A 23,035-nucleotide genomic window follows, 5' to 3' on the forward strand; every position below is an offset into this window, starting at 1 on the left:
ACAGAGAAGTGTTTGGAAGTACTTAAAGAAGAAGAATAAAGCAACTCTTTTTTGTTTTATGTTAAAGGCAAATTTCTACAGTGATGCATCAGAAGCATTTAAGACAGTTTCCTTGATTGGGGACCCTTGTGCCCCCGACCTTTTCTTTTCTTCCTCCCTCTCTGGCTCTTTTCATTATGAATTGAAGGCTAATTCTGGGTAAATTTTGGGGTCAGTTTACTCACTTCAGCAGTAAGCATAAAGTGCCCTAATTTTCTTATATTGTGTCTTTGCCTGAATGACATTAAAAAATTCTCCAGTAAAAAATTCCCCAGTGTATGTGTGTATGTATGTGTATACACACGTGTATACATGTACATGTATGGTGTGTGTGTGTGCACACACACATATACACACACACACATACATTTATATACCAAATGGTGTATGTGTTTTATTCTTAGTTCCGGAAGGGAATCTTGACATATTTCATGCAGACAGAATACTGAATGCCATCTGTGTAAAAATATCAGAATTTAAATTTTCTATCAAACCATGCTCACTAACATGGTAGAAAACACTACTTGGAGTCTGTTGTTGGTGACCATTTTGCTTATATTTTCCTCACTTTCATGTATTAAATTTTTAGATTAAAAAAAACTGGGAAGTTACCATCTTAATTTTGCATTTTATTTGATTTTGCTTGAAATTATATTTGAATATCTTCTCTTGTCATCAAATTTGCTTCAAAATATTTAATTAATAACTGAAATATGATTCATTTGTTTATATTTTTATTTTTATCATAAATAATGCTGTGGTGGATTTTTTAATGAATATCTTTCTTTTCTATGCAAAAGCTTTTATTTATAACATCAAATTGCTTACCAGTGAAGCCATTCGAATTTATAATTTTACCAGCAGCATGTCTACTTAATATTACTGATATTTTTAGATGAGTTAATAAATATTTCAGTTACATTCACAAAATTTCCATTAGGCTCAGAAAAGACAAAACAAAATGTGAAAGACCCAAACAATGAAGTAGTTTTGAAAAAGTGGGAACATGCTTCATGTTATTTGTATTAAGAAAAGGAAAACCAGGAGTTTTTACTACTTACAAATACCATTACCTTTGATACATAATTTCATAAAATTTACAAAAGGAATGCAAATTAACTTCAGTAATTTTTGTATTATATGGTTCTATTTTTATTTTTTAAAGAGATTTTATTTATTTATTTTTAGAGAGAGGGGAAAGGAGGGAGAAAGAGGAGAGAAACATCAGAGTGTGGTTGCCTCTTGTGTGCCCCCCTACCGGGGGCCTGGCCTGCAACCCAGGCATGTGCCCTGCCTGGGAATCAAACTGGTGACCCTTTGGTTCATAGGCTGGCACTCAACCCACTGAACCACACCAGCCTAGGCCTAAGTTTTAATTTGTAACAATAGGAACAATTTAAGGAAAAAGCTAATAATTCATGCAAAAATCCTTGAAGTCAAAGACTAAAGGGACCTAAGGGAAAAAAAAATCTAATCCAAATTTTTGTTCAATATGAGATTTAAGATCATTTTGTGCTGTGTGAAAATAGTCTTGTATTGTGTAATTGCTTTAAGAGGGACTCATTCCTGCATCCACAGAGAGTACTATGCTGAGAACTAGGCCCAGGATATAGTCGTAAAGGTGGCAGGGCTGCCCAGAAGATGCCCTGGACAGTTTGGTCAGGTCACGTATGTCAAACTCCGGACTTGGGTGGAGACAGAGCAGACCTCTGAGTCTGGGGATAAGAGCCATTCGGGTGGATGTGCTTGACGGTATTGAAACCTCAAATTTCCCTGTATTTCTTGGCCCGGGGAAAATAACATTCCCTTCGTTGGAGTCTATGCAGTAATGTTATCTGAAGTTAGTGCTTTATAAATTGATGCTTGTGCTTCTTGAGACCTGTCACATTGTCTCTCATTATTTTCAGGTTGAATAGTCTGAGTAGGGTCTCACCTTAGCACAGGCTAACTGGGGGATCCCTGCCTCAAGAAGAAATATACTGTATGTCAAAATAATTGCAAGGTAGTATGTACTTTCAGGGATTGTGTGAACATTGTGGGCTATTAAAAGATGGTAAGACATGGAATGTAAGATGCTGTTGGGTGAAAAGTCATTATCATGTGGGTACTTAACTGTGGCTTGGGAGCAAAGTTTCTGGCTAGGACATGTGGAAATGTCAGAATTTTCTTAGCATGTTATTGAGGAAAGGGTCATAGATTTTGGTGGGGAGGTATATTAGAAAGGACTTGCTTTGTAAGACTTGAGAATCCACCACTTATATTTCCTAGGACATTCCCTTCACCAAGAGGGATGCACTGCTGACCCTTCTGCTGAATGCCTGCCCTGCTCTAGAGGCAGACACTGAGCCCTTGACAGGGCGCAGTCCAGCCAGTGCCTGCTGGCAGATGGATTATCTTCGGCACTTTTGGCCTTGGAAGAGGTAGCAAGTTTTCCTTACCGGAATCGATGTACATGCCACTGGAGACTTTTTATTCATCTGCTTGCAGAGACTTGGCAATATCGTCACCTGAGTTTTCAATCCACTGGCTGAATGCCTAATATATCAACATGACACCCCATGAGACATGACTTCAGATTAAGAGCGTATTTTATACTTGAGCCTTGATCACAGGATTTTTGCATCTTAAGATGTTCCCCATATTTTCTTAGCATGTTACTGAGGAAAGGGTCATAAATTTTGATGGGGAGGAATACTAGAAAGGATTTGCTTTGAGAGTGAAAGAGAGAACGCTCAGGGGTGGCAAGCAACACCCAGAAGCATGTGGGTAGAAGGGCGAAGGGGCCTGTGGAGTAGAGGAAAGGTTCAGCGAAGGTAGCTACTTGTGGACGTCTCTGTAGGGTTGGACGGACTACATGAGGTGCCGATTCAGTAGCCGGTAGGCAGTACTGAGTTGGTACAGATTACAAGAATCTAAAAACGAAGGGGTGGGAGTTGGATTTGCCTTTACCATCAGTCCTAGTGACTCACGTGCAGACTTTGTACTTTCTGTTTTTGCAGTTTTAGGCTCTGCTGGGAAAGAGGCCCTGATTCCTGGAGGGTGGGATGAAGAATCCTCTAGCCAGAGGGTAACAGCAAGAATTCCATTGACTGGAAGCTGTCACTACCACCTGTTCACCGTGGGCATATGACAGTGCACCATCAGGCATAAAGGGAGTTTCAGCTCTGCTAGTCAACCTTGAACACCAGGAGAAGTTAAGGTTACTATAGGGAGCTGCATCTCTGCCTGTGGTCTGATGCTTCCCTGCCTGTGGTAACTGGAATAGACAGTGTAAACAACCATAGCCTGCCAAAGGCAAGGCAATCGGAAGCTCAAGCCCCTTGGGATTAAAAGTCGAGTCACCCCTTAAGGCACAACCCAGACTACTACCCAGACCACTGGTCAAGAATGAAGGGAATCTCAAATGGGAGGTGGTGGACGAGGGGATGGCAGACACAAATCGACTGAACCAGCTGTGCATGGCACACAGACTCTAGCTTGGTTTCCTGGCCGTCTTTTTCAGCGATTGCCAGTCACTACCCTGACCTGCACCTTCTCTCCCGAAGAAGAGGGAGGGGCAGCCTTCTCCTCACAGGGGGTCTGCATGTCTTAAGAGTGAAAGTCACCTGAGTGGCACAAAGGGGGGATTGTACTAAATCCAATTTATGTGTCTCATAGTTCTTCTGGGTCCCACCTGCCCACAATCTCAGCAGCTTCCTCTGCTTCTTCTTTAGAGCAGCCCCGGGATATCTCCTGTCTTAACTATGTTGCCTGCTTCTGCCGCCACCTCATCTTTATCTCTTCTGTCTCATCCTCGTCCTCGGAGATGCAGGCCGGGCTTCTGCCCACCTCCATGACCCCCACCACCCCCACTGCGACAGGAGTGTCAGTAGCTGCAGTGCTGGGGAACCTCCTGAAGAGAGGTTGTAGCGTCCTAGGAAGCTGCCCAGAAGCACAGCCTGGAAGGACGAAGGAGAAAACGCTTGGGGGCGGGGGCGTGGCAAGCTACCTAATAAGAGATGGAAGACGGGAAGTAGGCCAACAGTTGTTCACCTTTGCTTCAAGAGCTTGTTCTAAGATGCAGTGGTCCCCACAGCCTTTTGGTGTTGTGAAGGATGAATGTGAATTTAACAGGTAAACTGAGGCAGGAGGAGTGAGAGTTGTTCCAGAGAGAGAATGGCAGCTTCTGTGGCATTATTAAGATTGGAAAAGCATCCTGTCACTGAGGAATTGAAATAGTTTGGTAAGTTGAGATCATAGGAGAACTGGAAAAAAGTGAGATTTGAGTGGCAGATAAAGGCCTGATCTTAAAGGTTTAAACTTTATGAGTCCTTGAGTCTAATAGTGATTTCCAAAGTAGTGAGCTTGTTTGTTGGGGTATAAGAAAAAATAATAAAACTTCTATTAATACTTATTTTTAGTTTTATCCTTTATAAACTTCTATTTTATGTATATAAATATATTAGTATAGTAGATTACATATATATATCTTATGAAATATTTGATAGAAGCCAAGGAAAGCCAATATGAGTTGTTACTGTTGTGACATAGTGAGCTAACACAATCAGATACCACGTTTTAGCACAATAAGTCTACTGAGTGTCAGGGATAAATTGCAGGGTAGGGTACTGGAGTTCTGGAGGCGGGAGAACTAGTTAGGATGCTGAGGATGCATCCTCACTGCCCTTTCCTCCTTCTCTTCCTCTGTGCGCTCAGCCCTGGCCTGGCCCTTTCTGACTCTCTGCAGAGTTGTTCATAAAGCAGGCACCTGGTGGCGCTCTGGAGACCATCCTCTGGTTTTCCATTGTTCGCGTTTGGACTGTCCACTTTGAAGTTCTCACTGTGTCTTTCTACAATTTGCTGAGGTAGAAGAAATTTCTCTTGTATTGTGGTAATTTTAAAAACAATGAATGCCCTTTATTTTTAGAGCAGTTTGAGGCTTAATCAAGGTAACTTTTGAGCAAAAAGAAAGGATGCCTTTTAATCTTTATCTCTTGTTCCCTCTAGTATCTTCAAGCCTCACCTTGGCGCATGGCTCCTCAGTAGGTTGTAGCATCTGTTTCGTAGAAGTTCTAGGTAGTCCTCCTGGATTACATTCTTGCACTGCCTTTAGTAACTACTTTGATAGTTTTATTGAGTTATGAAGTATAATTTTGAAATCCACTTTACCAAGTAAAACTTTTTATTATTTGTTATTACCATGATTGTTTTTATTTGGGGTAGAGCTAAGACTTTTACATCCATAAAGTTTAGAAATGATTCATTCAGTTGTGTTTTAATTGTCCAGAAAGAATTAAAAAATATGTTCGAACTATTTAAATGCCCAAGGAAAAGTTTTGTCTTAATTGTGCTCTTGTTATATTTAAAAATATTTTTGTGGAAATTTTGAGTTTTCTTATTACTTGCAAAATATTTGTTACCCATTTTTTTATTTACTTAACTTAGAATATGGAATGATATACAACCAGATGCATGGAAATAAAATGGACTTAGTTCTGCACCTGCTTTTCTTTTTGGCCAACAGTTTTGTACTCTGAGTGAAGTTTATTCCAAAGTAAATGCTTTAGGAAAAGCTACTCAGCCAGAAAGAGGTCTCTCTCTGCCAGGTCTATTTTTTTTCTGAAATGAGTAGCACTTACTTTATTTTATTTTATAACCTTATCTTTACTGGTTATTTTTCAACTGTTCCTTCTTCCTTTGATCAGTAGCCTAAGTTTTTCATTACTTGGCACAATTTGATTTTTAATATTTTTTGAAAGGAGGCATAAATGTTGAAAAATCACTAAATAAAATAATTCCTTATTTACCTGGTATATTTAAATAGTAGATTATTCAAATTAAAAGAAATTTTCAGATAACTAAGTTTTACATTTTTGAACATTAAAATATTTAAGTTTTAATTACCATTGATAGGCAACTTAAAAAATGTGTGCTTTCTTGCCACATAAAGTAGGTTCTGTTAACATCACTTAATCTCTTTTGGTTACCCAGTCATTGTTACGGATGTACTATTTAAAACTCCACTTTCATATGGATGTAAATGGGTTGTTTGTTTCTACTCCAGATGTTCTCAGGACTGAATTCTTTTGTCTACTTTTAGCCTCTGATTTCTGTCAGTTACTAGGTGGCTGTAATATTTTTGTCTCCAGTGGGTCTATGCTGCTTTCCCCTTTCTCCTCCCTCCGTTTGCTTCTCATCACACACAACACACACACACACACACACACACACACACACACCCTCTTTTGCTGTTTCTAGTGCTTTGAGTGCTTGAAAATCAGAATAATGCCCAAAATGGGACAAAACAGTGGTCTTAATCTGAAGCCAAGTGATTCTCTTATGAGTGAAGCATCTAAATCTCATTGTACTTACCGCCTGCATGCCTGTTAACTGGTCAATGGCCATGTTTCATTTGCTTTTCAGTCTTCCCTGTGCTAGAGATGAGCTTTCTAATTAAAGATGACTTTAGGTTGAGATGCTACTGTAAAAATATAATTTTTATTTAGTTGCATATGAATTTTGAAGCAGAATTGATTATGGAAGCATATCCAAGAAAATACAACTGACTTCTTTGTAAAATGCTCACTAAGCAACCATTTATTTATACACAAAACTTACCTGAAAAATATCCAAAATGCTGGTGAATTTCTAATGATGATGATATAGGTAAAAAGTTCTGTCATAGGTAAAGTACAAGTATATGGATTCCGCTTTTAACTTTTAGAAAATTATTGTCTCAAATCAATGGCACCGTTCAGATAGTCACAAAAGAGGAAAAATATGGTGTAACTAATTTCCTATGGAAAATATAGGAAAGATATATAGAAAACCTCTTATTGAAACATATAAAAAAATAATGCAGGCCTGGGTTAATACTTAAAAGAAGTTAAAAATTATACCATATTCGGATACACTAAAACAATCGGGGAGTTAGGTTACAATAAACAGAACTGTGAAATGTTTAGCCTCAGGTCTTGCTGTGTGAATTTGTTTGGTAGATTCACTTCGCCTTTGGAAAAGTGGTAATTTTACTTCACACATTTGGAGACAGTCAACAAATTGTCAGCTCAGGTTTGCATGGGCTTTTACAAATGGTGTTTTAAAAAATAAATTTAAAAATTAAAAAATGCTGCCTTATTCTGCAGACTTGACATGCAGTTGGTAGCGTTTAGGTGAAGTCGTGTCTGTCACAGCAGGTCTGACTCGATCCCATGGAGCAGTACGTTGGGGAAAGCTGCAGACCTGTGACAGATGTCTGTGACCTGTGACAGATGTCTGTGGCATCGGTGTGCTTCTGAATAGCCTGGACGACCAGTCCATACCGAGCCAAACCATATTGTAAGCCTTTCTCTAATTATGTACAGATACGAAATTCCTTATTTTACCTGGTATATTTCAATAGTGGATTATTCAAATAAGGAGAATTTTTCAGATAACTAAGTTTTCCATCTTTGTATACTAAAATATTTAAATTTTAATTACCACTGATAGGCAACTTAAAAAATGTGTGCTTTCTTGCCCCATAAAATAGGTTATGTTAACATCACTTAATCTCTTTTGGTTACCCACTCAAACCTTTGAGAGGAGGTTTGAAAAAGTGATTTTAAGGTTTAGGTTGAGTTAAGGATCAGGGCTGCATGAGTGGAATGAAGCACATTGTTTAAGCACCTCTCTGGACTGCTGTTCAGTCTCGTTACAGACAGACTGTAAGGTAACAGACTTTCCCAGGAGAGGGTATTCCTTCTGCGCCTTCAGTTCTCGTATGTTATGCGTATGTCTTCATTGGGCTTCCTCAAGTTACGTGGGTCGCATCGTTCCAGCAATTGTTTTACAGTGCTCTGGAAATGCCTGTGTGTGCTGCAAGGAGGACATAACAAACAAGTAAACTCCAAAATAATTTTTGCTTATTTCTCATTTATCTTGTAATCTGTAATTGTGCTCAGGTTTAGTGAGATTTACTTATTTATTAAATACTGACTGTAATATGGAAGTATATGAAGTGTAAGTAGTTTGGCCTCTGCTAGAGTACTCAGAGTTCATAAGAAATTAGTATAATTTAGTTGGAACCATTATTTTTTAATTTCTAGAATACTTATTTTTAAAGGGCTAAAGGAAGTGTTCCAGAAATGTGTACCGCTGAAGTATCTTTTCTGTGAGCTGAAGTGCAGTTACAAATTGTTGTGCAGATGAAATGATACAACTAAATATTAACTATGAGTTCAAAAGGTGTTGGGAATTATTGAGGCAAAAATTGTGACCACCTTTAGGTTTGGTGAGTAACAGTGGAGTGGAATTCACATCCACCTGGGTTGGACTGTGCAGTATTTCCCAGATTCGCTGAGTGACAAGGCTTTCCTGGGCGGTGGAGGGCGTGTGTACCTGTCTGTGTGAATGTTTTACAGCACGTTTCCAGGCCCTTCCTGGAGAGATTCTGATACAGGAGAGCGGGGATGGGGCCCATGAGTTTGTATTTTTAACAAGTACTTTATGATTCTTATTACGGAACATGTTTGGCAAACACTTGAATGGGTGAGAGAGTTCGATGAGCAAATAGTGCCCACTGACTGCAGGTGCTGAGCAGAGAGCAGACTTCGTGCTGTTTGGTGAGGACTGTTTGCCATGTTTAGTTAGTGGGTGAATTTGTAATGATGGTGATGGGAAATAGTTCTGTGGTATGGAATTACATTGTTTCCTCATCTTAATAGCTTGTGTTTATTTAGTGTTTAGGGTGTATCAGACATGGTGTTTGTTTACTTCATATAGCATTTGTGATGATTATTTGTATAGCTCATCTAATTCTCATCTCATTGCAGAGATGAGGAAACCAGGACTCAGACTTGTGACTTAACTAGGGTCAAATGTAGTGAGCGGGAGAGGTAAGGTTTAAACCCAGACAATCTGTGGCCAGAGTTAGCCCTCTTAACTGCACGTATAGACTTACGTCTGCTTCGATTCCCTGTCCCTCTGATAAGGCTTTACAACTGCAGGGCCTTCGACCCCTGCACCCCTATAGTAAGAAAGCGATTCTGGGAAGAGTCACTGTCAGGAGTTTTGTGAAGGGACTGTTAGCATTCCCAGTGACATATGTCCGCAGCTCTCCAAGAGAGCTTTGGTGTAAAGAGAGACACTAGTAGCCTGACACAGTCCTAGTGCATCCCCCACTCTTAGTTACGTGTCTCCAGATTTCAGCTGAGAGTCACACATAAACCACCAAATCCCTCCCCCACCTTGAATATCCCATTATATCAAGTCTCCCACACACACATTTTCTTGAACCCAGGAAACATCCTTCACATGTGTTTTTACTTACTGCCAGGCCTTTGGCAGGTTTAGTTGCCTCAGTCCTGAGCGATGACTTTTATGGTGACACCTGCCTGTCAGTCGGAGCTGCAGAGTGGAGGGTTTGGTCAGGGTGCTGATAATCCGAGGTGTTGACTGCGGGGAGGTCCGGAGTGGTTGTGTGTGATCGACCCTTTGAGTCCTCAGGATTACACATCCTGAAGGTTTCTCTTCTCCTACTCCCACGCCCTCCCCCGCGCCTTGCTTTAAAGCAGATTAATTAATCTTAGTGTTGGGATCTGTTCACTCATGTTGCTCTTCCAGAAAGCAGTATCCAGAGAGGAAGATAGAAGACAGGCAGTATCCTCAGCAAGATGTTTGCTTTTTGTGAGTTACTGTGGTTTTCGTCCAAAACCTCCCAGTGAGCATCCCGGGTGCATGTTAGTGTGTGTAAGTTCTCAGACTGCCCCCATAAAGCTTTTCTCTCCAGTCCAGGTTGAAATAAGAAAAAATGATAGCACTCATAATGTACTTCTAGAATGTAATTTTTCAAGGCAGCTTCCCCCTCATTCATGCTGGGTGAGAACTTGCTCTCGTGGTGTCTGAACAGATCGCACCTTCGAGATGCTGAGCTGACGAGGACTCACAGTGACTACATTGCTCGGTGACACCACCCACATTTCATCTCCAGGGAGAGCAGACGTTGGGAAGTTTCTTCAGGCTTTTTAGACAAAGGGGAAACGAAAGCCAAATTGAAAAAAAAGGTAGTTTCACTCTTGTGTGATTTAAAAATGACTGCATGTTTCTTAATTCATGATTTTTTCTTCTTTTTGTTTGTGTGTGTGCATTTGATCGAATTGTGTCACTTTTTCCAAGTGGAATTCAATCAGAATAGTGTAGTATTTGTGATTGGAATACACGTTTCCTGGGCAGAACAAGAAGACGATCCCAGGTTTCTCTCATCATTTGCCTCTGTGCCCTGTTTAGCAAAATGCATTCTTTCACTGCTGTGTCTGCGGAAGAAATTCCAGAAGGGTGTCAGTAGCTCGCTGGCTGTGGTGAGGCAGGACTTGCTGCTGTTGCCGGGTTCACACATTTATAATCAGAGGTCTCATTTATGTAGGAGGTGCTTTTGGATCCAGAGGTGAGATTTTTGTAGTAGTTTAAGGTTTTCATCTGAAGAGTGTGCAGGAGAATTATTTTTTGCCATTTCGGGGACTGGGAAATAGCCTGATATGAAAGTTTACTTTAAGGATTGTTTAGGTATTTATTTATGGGAAGCAAAACTATTTTAAGGTCTTTTAGTTGTTCTACTGTTTTCTTTGGTTAGCAAATGGCCTTTCAGTGAACAAGCCAAGGACTATTAAACACCTAGTGTGAGCGCAGCAGCTGCTGTGGAGGGCGAGGTTGGCTGCTGGATTGTCCAGCCTGCCCCTGCCACTCGTTAGCCATGTGACTTCAGGCCAGTCCCTTCCCATCTTGGGACTTTGGTGTCCTCAGCTGTAAAATGGAACTGTCGTATCCCGGACGCTACTTCCCTTACTGATTGGATTACATTGAGAATCAGGGGAAGTTGTGTCTTTTTCAACTATTACATAATTATCTGAAAGTTCATTGGTACTCTCTGTTGTTTGATGTAGTCACTATCCTTGAGGAATTTACAACTTATTTGTTTTTGTGAGCATGGTTTACGTAAAACAGATGTTTAGTGTAAAATCAGGTACCATCAAATGCAGTTCTTTCCCAGCGGTTCCTGTGTTTTGTAGGAGATCAGGAAAAGGAGAGACGGACGCGGTGGATTACTTAGAGGAGGCTTGCAGGGGTGGAAGCTGCAGGTGTCAGGGTGCACAGGGCAGAGTGACTGTAGGAAGGAAGGTGGGTCAGCAGTTGGCCTGGTCTCGCCCAAATGCCGTGGTTTGAAATGTTCTGCCTTCCAATGCCATTCAAAGGCCTTCTTAGCAGATCCCCGTGGGACCTGGGACTCAGCTTACTCCTTTGTGCGTAGTACTTCTCTTCCCGGAATTTCTTTCCACTTCTTCTTCTCCTTTCAGTCCAAAGTGTCACAGATCTCATCACCGGTGAGGTATCCTCACCCCAATACCCTTGCCCCACCATTAAGCTTGTCCTCCTCTGCCTTCCCGCAGCACCTTCCAGGGCGCTCCGTCCGTGCTGACACCTAGCCATCGTTAGGTGGGTGCCACGTGGTTTGCACGTATCATTTCATTTCATCGTTATAACAGCTTCATAAGTTCAGTAGTAATATTCCTCTTCGCATTACATAAATAATAATAAATCCTTGAGGCTTTGGAAATTTAAAGTTGTACGAAGTCCTCTAGCTAATAATAGGTGCCGGGACTTGAACCAAACATATATACCTAGTTTTCCAATGATGGAGAATTGAAAGATAATATTTTAAGTATTTGATTTTCAGAAGTTTGTACACATCAATGTGAGAGAAAAGATGAGACAAAAATAGACTTTGGAAACTTTTGGATTTTGCTGAGCAATAGATAAATTGAACTTTATGGTTAAATAAAAGATAAGTAATCTGTTAAGATATTCAAGAGTTAATTATAGCTGCCTCAGGTTTTCAAGAATATATTTTCTCTTCTTTTCACTGGTGAGACTTTGTATGACGTTAAGTCCAAAGAATTCTTCATTCTGGTTTAGGATTCTGTTATTTCATATTTTTAAGATGAATTGAATAAACACCAAAGCAAATGGATTACTTGTTTAAAAGTAATTTTGTTTATTTTTTGCTATTTAATTTTAAAGTATTGCTGGGAGGAGTACTTTCCCTGAGGGCAAGGGGTGTTTTGTATGTATCATAGTTACAGGGGGTGTCTACTGTAACTGTGAGAGACAGGTGGGTAGACATTGCATTTATTGGATGTTGGACTTCCTGCGTCTTCCAGGTTATTGGTTCTGGCTGAACCCCCAGCATCTGGGCTGAGATTGGTGTGGCCGGGGACTGTGACAGGGGGACTGCGTCCCTTGGCAGCGGGTGCCAGGAGCTAGGTAAACCCTGCCACTCTGGGAGACTCCCCCGTGTTTTTTCTGAAGGGATCCTCGTCATCCCAGAAGTTCAAACATCCAGCCTAAAATTATCTTTGTCCAAGGAGGTCCATGAAGAGGGAGATGAGTAAGATGAAAAAAGAGGACTTCGTGGTAAGTGTGGAATCCGAGCTGAACTCTGGGGGCTGGTAGGGCTGACTGAGATGTGTTGTGCGGAGGACGTGAGCGCAGACCTAGAACTGACCCCATGCTGAGGTCTCGGTGGAAGCTTTGCTGTGATGAGAGAAAAATATTTCATGGGGCCATAAAATTCACTTTATTGAAACTCAGTTGTGCAGAGAAGTATGTACTTTGTGTATAATTGATCTTGGCTTTCTAGCAAGGGTCATTGACTCATTGCTTAAAGAAGGGGAAAAAACTTTTGAGCCAATTTAGATTAAAAGTAGTTTGCATTTATAATTTAAATAATCTCCTTGGGTAAGATACTTCTCTCCAGGAAACACCACTCATCTCTCAGATTTCTCACCCTTCTTCCTTCTCCCAGCCGGCGGGATGCGCGGCCTAGTGGGTGGGGCAGAGTTATTGACCTTGTGCCCTTTGTCCAGTGTCCTGGTCTCTGGGCAACGCCTTGTTCCCCTGGTTGCTAAATGCCCTATTGACCACCTGCAGCTGATGAACTCACGGTCTATTCTTTTTCATTTCTTTTGAGTACTCCCTGGCTGCTCCACACTTCTCCTTGGCTCTCGGTGGACCATGGAACCTTGGAGGTCTGGCTGTGAGACGCACTAGGTCATTTCTGAGCAGTGCCCCTTGCAGGTGGTGTTCCAGCACTCCCTTAGTTTATGGCTGTGACCTCCCTCCGAGACACTTCTTGGCCAGATTCTTAGCTATGTCTGGGTCTGGTCTGCTCCACACTGTATTCCAGCACAGTTCAGGAAAGTGAAACCTATGCAGCTCCCTCCCTGCCAGTAAGCTGTGGTTTACTTTGATATGGCCTCATTCCGGTTCGTTAGGAGTATCCTAAGACTCTCCGGTGAGAGAGGAGCTCGTGAACAGAGTGGGACCATGAGAAGTCTAGGAGAGCTAACATGTGTCTACTCATCTCTGTTTCCTGCCCCTCTCCCCTCCTTTTCCACAATTCTCCCAATGTCAAAAAATAGGCAGGATTCCTTCCTCTTCCTCTCAGATCTTTCTTATGTAGCCTTCTGTAGTTCAGCTCAGCATAAATGGCCAAGGAAGGATAAAGGGGCTTTATGCAATCTTCTCTCAGGATAATGACTTGATTTACACAGCTCTTGTTTTGCTGCAAAATCTTATTTTCTGAATGTTACAAGTTGAATATTTCTTCTGTCTTGGTCTTTGCATTTGCAAATATTCTATGATAAATCTTATTCTCTTCACGATGGAAGTGTGGGGCAGATGTGGGAAAAGGTCATGTGTTCAAAAGTCAAAAGGGAAAAAACACGTTAACATTTCAAAGTATGTTTGTTAAAAAGTGGTAAAAAGTGACTCAGAAAACTGACCCAAGATCTTTGAACCAGACTTTTGAAACAGTATTTTGTAGGATTAGTTAATATATGCTTGAAATGATTTCTTCCAAAAGGAATGTATGGCCGAACAACATATCTGCCTCTTGGAAAGAGGCTTTAAAAATGTATTAAATTTTGGCCACGAGGCTTTGAAAATTGTTAAATACCTACTGATTCTTAGAGCCTAAAACCAAACAGAAATCAGAGATTTGAATGGCTGTTTGTACAACTTGTTTTGTCTTGCGTTTTTGCCAAGGACCATTACTGAGCCTTTCAAAGTAAATGTATAGTTCAAACCTGTTCACCTAATATTTACTTTGAACTACACCTCAGGTAGAAATCATTTTCTCTGGGAACTATTTTTTGGTAAAGTAGTTCATGTGATGTGGAAACCATTTTTTGGAGGGGGCGGGGGGGAAGGTGGAGGGATTAGCAAAAGCGAAAAAACTCATGGACAGGGACCCCAGTGTGGTGGGTGCCTGGGGAGTGGGAGAGGTGGGAGTGGGGGGGCACATGGTGGTGGGCGGAGACCTGACTGGGGCGGTGAACACACAGTACAGGGCATAGATGCTGTGTTGTGGAACTGGGGCTCTGAAGTCAGTATAGTTTTCTTAACCGGTGTTGCCCCAATAAATTCAATAAAAAAGGAGAAAAATAAAATGAAACCATTTCATAACACATATACCTAAGCAAGGTGAGCCTTTTGTTAGATCCAATTAGAATTTTCTCTTCTCATTAAAAATGAAATTCTGAAATGTTGTTTCCCTTGGCTATAGGCAAACAAATTCACTTGGGACTTCGGCATCAGCTTTCTGCAGACGGAGAGTGTGATATTAATAATGTTTGTTTCCATCGTTCTGGAATTCATTATAGGCAGAATGAGCCAGGATGTACATGCACTCCAGTAATACTGTACCGGTAGTAGTGCTTGTGTGAGACTTCCTCTGCTCTGCACAAGCAGTGGGCAGATACGTTGCGCCTGTTAAAGGGACAGACTAAGACTCAGAGTTACAGAATTAAGGACACACAGACATTTGGAACTGGGAGAAACTAAGTCAGTGTTTCTTTATAGCATGTACTGAAGCAGAGAAATGAAGCCCAGAGAAGTTAAATAACAATTTTAAGATTCTGTAGTAAGCACTAAAATGTAATAAAATATAAAATGTAGGTAGCTCGACCGTGTTTTAATGTTTAGGTAACTTTGGTTTTGGATAAAATATTACTCTGAAACTCAAGGAATACTATTCCTTTTAAGATTTTAGAGCAAATGCAACCTTTGGATATTAAAACCCCATTGTTTCTGTATATTTCATTTACCAAAAGGGAGTATATTTGCAAAACTTTTAATATGTGAATAAATAGTTTTGACATTTATTTTGAAGATAAGAGTATTTTGTGATTGATGATAAATGAGAACTTTAATATGTTGCAGAAAGTTTCTGTCCCCCAATTAGAATGGCTTATAATCATGAGCCACTGGGGAATGCACTTATAATCCAGTTATAACTCATACTTCCGCAGTTGCTTCCAACAGTTACAATGGGTTTCAGTAGAAAAGTGACAGAATAATTATATTGCCTGGTGGATATAGGAGAAGTAGTATGGAAGTAGTGTGAAAGGCGGAGGACAGTGTGGGAGGGGATGGAGATGCTGGCAGGACCCTGATGACCCCTGGAAATGAAGAACTCTGTTTTACTTTGTCCTAAGCTGTTATTCTTCATGTTGAACTCTCTATATCTTAACACATAGTAGCAACTGGAAAGTTATATGTAGAGTGAATGAAGAAAATAAATGAATGAATAACTATGGATCTAGAAAAGTGTAGCCGATAATAATGAAACAATAGAAGATTTTCTGTAAAAACATTCTGAATTCTTTTTCATTTATCTGCTACTTTCTTTGCCTGGGTACAGCGGTACACCATGTGCATTGCAACCCAGTGCTAGACAACAGATATTTTCTGAGCAATACATTTTCAGAGATGATTTGTATGTGTAGTTCAATTTAGCTTTATTCAAGGAAACCAATCTTTTATTATCTAAATGGGCCATTCTACTTACTGTGTCAAGTTGATCTTAAGGGGGATACAGAACTTAACCTCGGGTTGAATCAAGGCACTTTAAACAATATTCAGTGAATTCAGCCAGTGTCAACAGTGAGTTCTCTCCACGGCAGGCCTGGAGCTAGCATCCTCTGCAGCCTGACTGGGAGTGTGAACAGACTGACTTAGCTGGCGTGTTCACTGTGACCCACTGCATGTAGCAGACTGTGCTGCTGGACTGTAAGCTACTTGCTTGCGTTCACAGAGACTTTGATTCCTCAGTCAAAATGAGAGTGATGTCTGTCTCCCAGGGTTTTGGTGAGGATGCAGTGGGTCATTTGACATGTCACAGTTCCTTACTTTCCCTCCTCTATATTATGCTACTCTATTGCAGGCCAAAATATAAAGAACTGAGTTATGCTGCTTCCAGTGTTTTGGTATTTCTTTCATCACTGCTAGGGCTGCCAGATAAAATACAGGACACCCAGTTAAACTTGAATCTCAGATAAACAATGAATGAAGTTTTAGTATGAATTTCTCCCAAATATTTCATGGAGCATAGTCATACTGAAATATTATTCATGTTCATCTGAAATTCAAATTTAATTATTTTTATTTTTATTTGCCTAATCTGCCAACTTTATTACTACATGCTGAATTTTATATTATTAACAATTGATATTCTTTTTTCTTGTTACATTAAAGACATTACTATTAAATAAGTTCATAATGAATAATAAATATTATATAGTTGCTAGTAATTTGTGCATGATATTACATAATAAAAGTCATATATTAAGATCAGATTTCATATTGAAATTTGGTATCATTTTTATTATAATTGCCTGTGATAATTCTTGAATTAAGAAACCACTGAGAGAGAGAGAGAGAGAGCGAGAGAGAGAAGGAGGGAGAGAGAATGAATCAGTTCAGTAGACAGAAACTGTGAATGTACTTTGGGTTTTAAATCAATTAATTAATAAAATGTATCACACTTGTGCAAACAAGGACAATTTAACTTCAAGGAGTGACATGTGGCAACAGCAGATCCCATGTATGCGTCAGCCACACCTGAGACATGGTGACTGGCGACAGTAACATATGGTATTTTTGTCTGTGGAGAAGAGAGAGAAATTCTGTCTGGACCCAGCATTATGTTTAATGGAACTTTGTTTTTTTATTGCTTCAGCATTTAAGTAGTAAATAGTTTGAACCCAACTCCAGATAGAAATAATTTTTGGGAGGAACTTTTTTTTTGTAAAATAGTTTAGAAATATTTAGAAATTTAGAATTTTTGTAACTTTAAAATTAAAAACTTTAGACTTTTAAAATTGCGGCATTGTGTTACTAATGTTTGCAACTTTCTACTTTGTAGTTATTTATTTGTAAGTGGTACTTTGTAGCATTTCTAAAATTAAACGAACGTATTTGTTTCTAATGCTCTTTTGAAGGTTTTTACATTTTCTTTGCTATACAGGCATTTTGTACACAATATAGAAAAACTGGAATTTACGTAGACAAAAGAAATTACTCATGGCTCCATTACCCAAAGAAAACTACTGGCATCTTTTTGGTATTTTAGTCTTCACCTTGTCTCTCTACGTATTTTAGATTGGTCGTAATTATTGGACTATTATTTTATAATATAGCAACATTACATAATTATAATTTTAATGGCTCCTTAATGTTATATCCGGCGAGGGTACAATAATTTACTCCGCTAGTCTAATGTTGTTAGACATTTAGTGTGGTTGCAGTTTTTTTTTATTAGAAGTAATGTTGGTAATGAACATTTTGGCATATGGCTTTTTATATGGTCAAGATTTTGCTTCAGGCTAGTTACCAAAGGTAGAATTATAAGATTCAAAGAAACGTACAAACATAAGGTTCCAGATTATGCTTTCGAAATTATCTGAAAGGGTTGGGCTTATTTCTGTCAACACTGGCAGTGTGGCAGAGCTCCCGGTTTTATCCCACCGTTTTAGCGTCGGCCTTTCCTTTATCTTCAGTAGTTTCTGCTAATTTGATAATAAGTAAAAATTCACATTTATTTGATTAATTTTACTGTGGTGGAACCTTTGTGTGTTTGACCACTGAGTTTTTTGTTCACTTTACTCTTTATGTTATTTTAATCAAATTTTGGAGTAGTACTGTGCTATAGGCCCATGAGAGGAGCTTAATAGATGTTTGTCGCTTGAGTATTGTATATAGGTAGAACATTGCATAAAATCGTCCTCATTGGACACTTGCTAGTTTCACTTCTTTTGCACCATTGTAGTTAAAAAACCACACAAGTTCACTCGAAATGAGGTTATTATCACTCTGTGAAATGTGCAGCCCATCGGTCCTCTCATAATGCACGAGCTTCCGACGGTATCACGGTCCAGTCCCTGAGGATCGTGCTGACTCTGAGTCAGAGAGCACAGCCAACAAACACCCAGTCCAGCTGTTTTCTTCATTACTAACGAGTGTCATTAAGGGCCTTTTCCCCATTCACGCATTTTCTCTCCCTTTTGTGTACACTGTACAGTTACAGTCTCTCTGTGCCAACTTGGAGAAAAGAGAACCAGTATTTGCATGAGTAGTTTTTGTCCTTCTCTTTCTAAAACACATTTGTTTTACTCTTCAGAAACAGTGGCCAAGAATCTGAAGGACTCAGAAATACCAGTCAGCTTTCTACTGTAGGAAAAATTTTTGCATAGAGCTAAATACCCATCTGGTCTCTGACAGTATCCAATATTTGAGGTGAAAGTACAGCCAAGTGTGAACCCGTGAGGAGCGGGCGGGGCTCAGGTGGCGGTTGTTATTGTACTCCAGAACCCGAGTTCTTGGAAGGAACGAAGTGTGTGTGTCGGTCCCACCTCTTAGTTGTTTTGCAGTTGTCTAAAACCGCAGAGGAGCAGGTGAATTTATAGCTTTTTTGACCCTAGAAGAGGTTGGCAATGGACTAAGATCCAAGTGGCATAGTGTTTTATTTTTCTGTCTTATGAGCTTTAAACTGAAACTCTGAAGAAATAAGGAGAGTATTCTGCAAGCTGTTCACTCTCTAGCTGTACCTTTTCAAGTCATGTTCCCTTGTCTTTGTACATGTTGGCATTTATTTACTTCCAAGCCAATTGCAGTATTTTTGCTGTTTTGTGTCAAAGACCTGCTACGATTTGTTCATTACTTGTTGGGCATATACTGTCTTCAGTGAGTACCATATAAACTTAATTATACCCACAATGCTAAGCAATATGTGGAACTTTGAAAAACATGTGACCTACAACGTTATACGTAGGTATAGAACCAAATACAGCCAATAGTTGAAAAAGTCATTGTGTTCCTGTCTCTGAGAGTAATGTCTAGTCCTTTCCCAGGGTTAGAAAATCGTGCAGTGGGAGAAGTTGAAATTTGGTGCATGAATGGGAACTAGCAGTAAATTTTGTTGCGTTATTGCCCCCAGGTCAGACATATGGCAAGTCTGGGATGCAGTCAGGCGTTTCATCACAGAGACAAAGCAAAAGCGATTTGGTCTGTATTTTGTATGGCACGGACAGCCAAATTGAAAAGTCTGTTCTCAAAATACATGAAATCTATTTCATACCTAAATCTCTCATACTGTAAAGATAAAACTTACACTGTGTTTCTTGAAGCTGTTGATTACGAGGAAAGCCAGGGAAGAAATAATATTCCAAGTATGCAGTCCTACTGTGGTGCACGTGTTTTCAACCTGGGGTGCCGCATGGCCCCAGTGCCAGGAACGCATCGATAGCAGGGGAGGTGGCTGGAGCTAATTGGGTTAGGTAGGCATGATTGTTTAAAGCAGGGATCAAATATCTCTATTAGTTATGTATAATATGTTACATATATGATGCACATATAAAAGTCTCTTACAGTGCCTAACAGAGTGTTAGGAAGATTGTATAGAAGATGTACTGTTTACAAGGCACAATCAGATGTTTATATGATGTTTTATGAAATGAGAAAAAGGTAGTATAATAAAGGTGATTGAATATGCATTTAAATCCTCAAACTATTAATTTTTAGACTCAACACATTAGTTATAATGCTAACTGTTGCATAATGAGAATATCCCAAAATGTGTAGTGCTTAAGCGTCAGAAGAGAGAGAAGTTTGTTTCTTGTTCACGTAAGGTCCAGATGGGTTTTCTGACCAATCAGTGGTTCTCTGATTAGCGGTTCAAAGATCCAGGCTGATCTTGTTTTGGTCTTTGTCCTGCTCCGTGGATAACTTCCAGGGGCTTCTGTGCCTCACGCCAGCTGAAGGGAAAGAGCAGGGAAGCTGCCCACGGGAGGCCGTCCGGGGCCAGGCCTGGAGGTGCTGCACAGGCTTCTGCTCACATTCCACTGGTTAGAACTCAGGCGTAGGCCCTCGCCTGACGGCGGATGGCTGTGAACATGGCCTGCCGTGCTGGACCGTGGGCAGTGAACTGCAACTCGGTCTGCTTAAATCACTGCTGCTTTTCATTGGTGAATAAATGACTCCAGTATGATTATTATACTCCAGTCGAGGCTGATTATTAAGAGAATTAATGGTTCTTTTAAAAATCAAGCTTATAGTGAATGTTTGAGTATGAAATTCCTCATTTTAAGAACTGCTAAGCTTCGATACCTTGGTCATGACAACTTTCTGCAGGGCCAGGGAGGGAACATTTGAATCCAAATATTTTCTCTGCATAAAAGGCCCACCCACAATAACATTCATTTGCAGAAGGAAATGATTTATTGCTCCCTGTGAATGAGTGCCAAAAAAAGTTTTCTACTGAAATATGGTGCCAGTATTTCCATATAAACACAATTTTACCATATTCAGAGATGTGGAAATTTATTTTTTTGCAGAATTTATAGGTTTTGAGATGTAAGGGGTTCTCATAAAGTCCTTGTGCAGTTTGAAAACTTGAAAACATTTAACTTTTATAGTTCAAAAATGTATCTTCTAGAAATGCTAGAAACAATATCTAGAGGACAATTAAAGCTTTTTCCTTCTAAGTTATAGGGTCTGCTGACTAGAAGATACTGTTTCATTGTTCTCATCCATTTAACAAACATTTTTTTAGGCACCAGTTGTGTGGTGTGAGATGGGCACACACTTAGTCCTCAGTCCCCCAGAATTTAAAGGCAGTTAGGGAAGAGAAGCTCTGATCTATGAACTCGAACACAATATCCTTCCTAATGTAGAGGGAATGGGGAAAGAGGAAGAGACTGATATTTTCGAGGAGAGTTTGTGAAGTTTTCATAGAGGAGGTAACGGGTCATCTTGTCCTTGAACGGTCAGTTGGTATAGCCCTGGGATGGAAAGGGGTAGAGTGTTCGTGGCGACGAACAGGACGGGCAGAGTGATGAGAACGTTGAAAATGCATGGCATGGCCGGGATCTTGGAATCAATTCCGAGAGGCTGGCAATTTGGCAATTTGGGAAGGACCTGTGGTATGTGAGCCTTTTCCCATTGGCTGAACTGGTTGTACACATCAGACAGAGGCTTTGGCTTCTTCTTTGGCACTGGGTGGGTGTGTGAGTTTTAACTTGGACAATGATGTAGTCAAATCTCTATTTTAGAAGAATAGCTGTTAGCTCTGCCAATGATGTAGAAATGTTGAAGAGATTAGAGGCAGGGAGAGGTTGAGAGGGCAGTCGCTGAGAGTGGAGAGCCCAGAATGGCTACGATGGTCCACGGGTAGAATTGCTGAAAGCTTGTCATGGTTTCTGAAAGTGTTTTTCTGGTTTGTCATGAGACATTTGAAAGGTAGTGATAAGTAAAATTGAGTAGCATATTTGGCCCACAATTAAATAAGTTTATTTTAATTACAGTTTGTAGACTTTGCATCATGTATCAAATCCAGGAAAACAAGTTAAAAATATAGAAGAAGATTAAGGCAACCTTTATTTCTTCTTCTTCTGAGGGTTTTTGATGTTTTACTCGAAGACTTCTTCTCTCACTTCATCTCACGTAGGGATTTCAACCGCTGCTCTAATTTTATTAACTGATGTGTTACTGAATTACACAAATGTTTACGGAGCACCTGTGTGTGCTCGGAGATGATCCAGGTGCAAAGAGAAATTGTACTGTTCTTGCCTGCATGGAGGTTAATATGTTCTTAAGGGGGAAAGATAACATATCAAATAAACAAGAAAATCTATGCAGCAGCAGTAGGTTTTAACAGTGAAGCAGGGGAAACAAGAAGGCAACAGCTGAAGGGCCTGTTATTTCCAGACTGACCAAGGAGAGTCCCCCAGAGGATGTAACACGTGGGGAGAGTGGCGAGGGTCATGAGGAAACAAGCAGGGAACAGCCAGTGCGGAGACAAGTGAGGAACAGCAGGAACGGCAGGGGGGCGGGAATAGTAAGATGGGAGGGAGATGAGCTGTGGGAGGGAGGAGGAGGCCAGAGATCACTGTGTCTCATCGGCTGCTGTTAGGGTCTTGGCATCTTCTCTGAATTAAACAGGTCTGGAGTAGAGATGTGACATTGTCTGACTGAAGGTTTGAAGGGCAACATTGGCTGCTGTGTTGAGAGTAGGCGGTAGTAGCAGGCCAGGGTGGGAGGCAGTGAGGAGGTTACCTGGACAGTCCGGTGAAGAGCAAAAATGGCAGCTTAGACCAGAGTGATGGCAGTGGAGGTGGGGAGAAGGGGCCAAATTCAGACCGTATATGTTGGCAGATTGCGTACGTGGTATGAGAAAGGAGTCAAGGAAGCTGCCGAGGTTTTGGCCGGTACAAGTGGAAGAATGGAGTTAGCAGTGTCAACTGGGGAAAGCGAGAATGTGGGGTGGACGTATGAGGGGTTCAGTTTTGGACGTCACATCTTCAGGTTGCTGTGTCTGTAAGACACACAGGCAGGTGGAAACGCCAGGGGGGCCGTTGTGAGGTGGACTCCCTTGGAAGTCAGAAGGTCAGGGTAGAAGTTTGCCTGTGTTGTGATTAGATTTGGGGGAAGTAGAGTTCATTTAAAACTGGTTGCAAATAACTCAAATATCTGTGCATAAATATTTTAAAAGATTATAACATTTATAAATGAATGAGGATATGCTATAATGACAGTAAAAGTAGATTGTTTTTATAAAAATGTATTTCTCAGGGACCTCTTTCTGTTTTAATAATACTATCTTAAAATTATTTTTTAACAGATCTCACTTTTATAAATCTGGAATTTG

The 23,035-nt window shown here is 40.3% G+C and overlaps 1 protein-coding gene across 5 annotated transcripts in view; it reads left to right on the forward strand.

Annotated features, from left to right (window-relative positions):
* The window catches only part of BMPR1B (bone morphogenetic protein receptor type 1B), a 349,197-nt gene that overhangs the window by 18,453 nt on the left and 307,709 nt on the right, over positions 1-23,035 (forward strand). The window contains exon 1 of one of the 5 annotated variants that reach the window (XM_045183775.3): positions 10,379-10,441. The exons of the other annotated variants lie outside the window; for them this stretch is intronic. The gene's annotated coding sequence lies outside the window, so the exon portion shown is untranslated. Of the gene's footprint in view, positions 1-10,378; positions 10,442-23,035 lie in introns of those variants that run through there. 5 annotated transcript variants of the gene reach the window in all.

The sequence above is a fragment of the Desmodus rotundus genome, chromosome 4 (assembly GCF_022682495.2).
Source record: "Desmodus rotundus isolate HL8 chromosome 4, HLdesRot8A.1, whole genome shotgun sequence".
In the NCBI taxonomy this organism is placed as follows: Eukaryota; Metazoa; Chordata; class Mammalia; order Chiroptera; family Phyllostomidae; genus Desmodus; species Desmodus rotundus.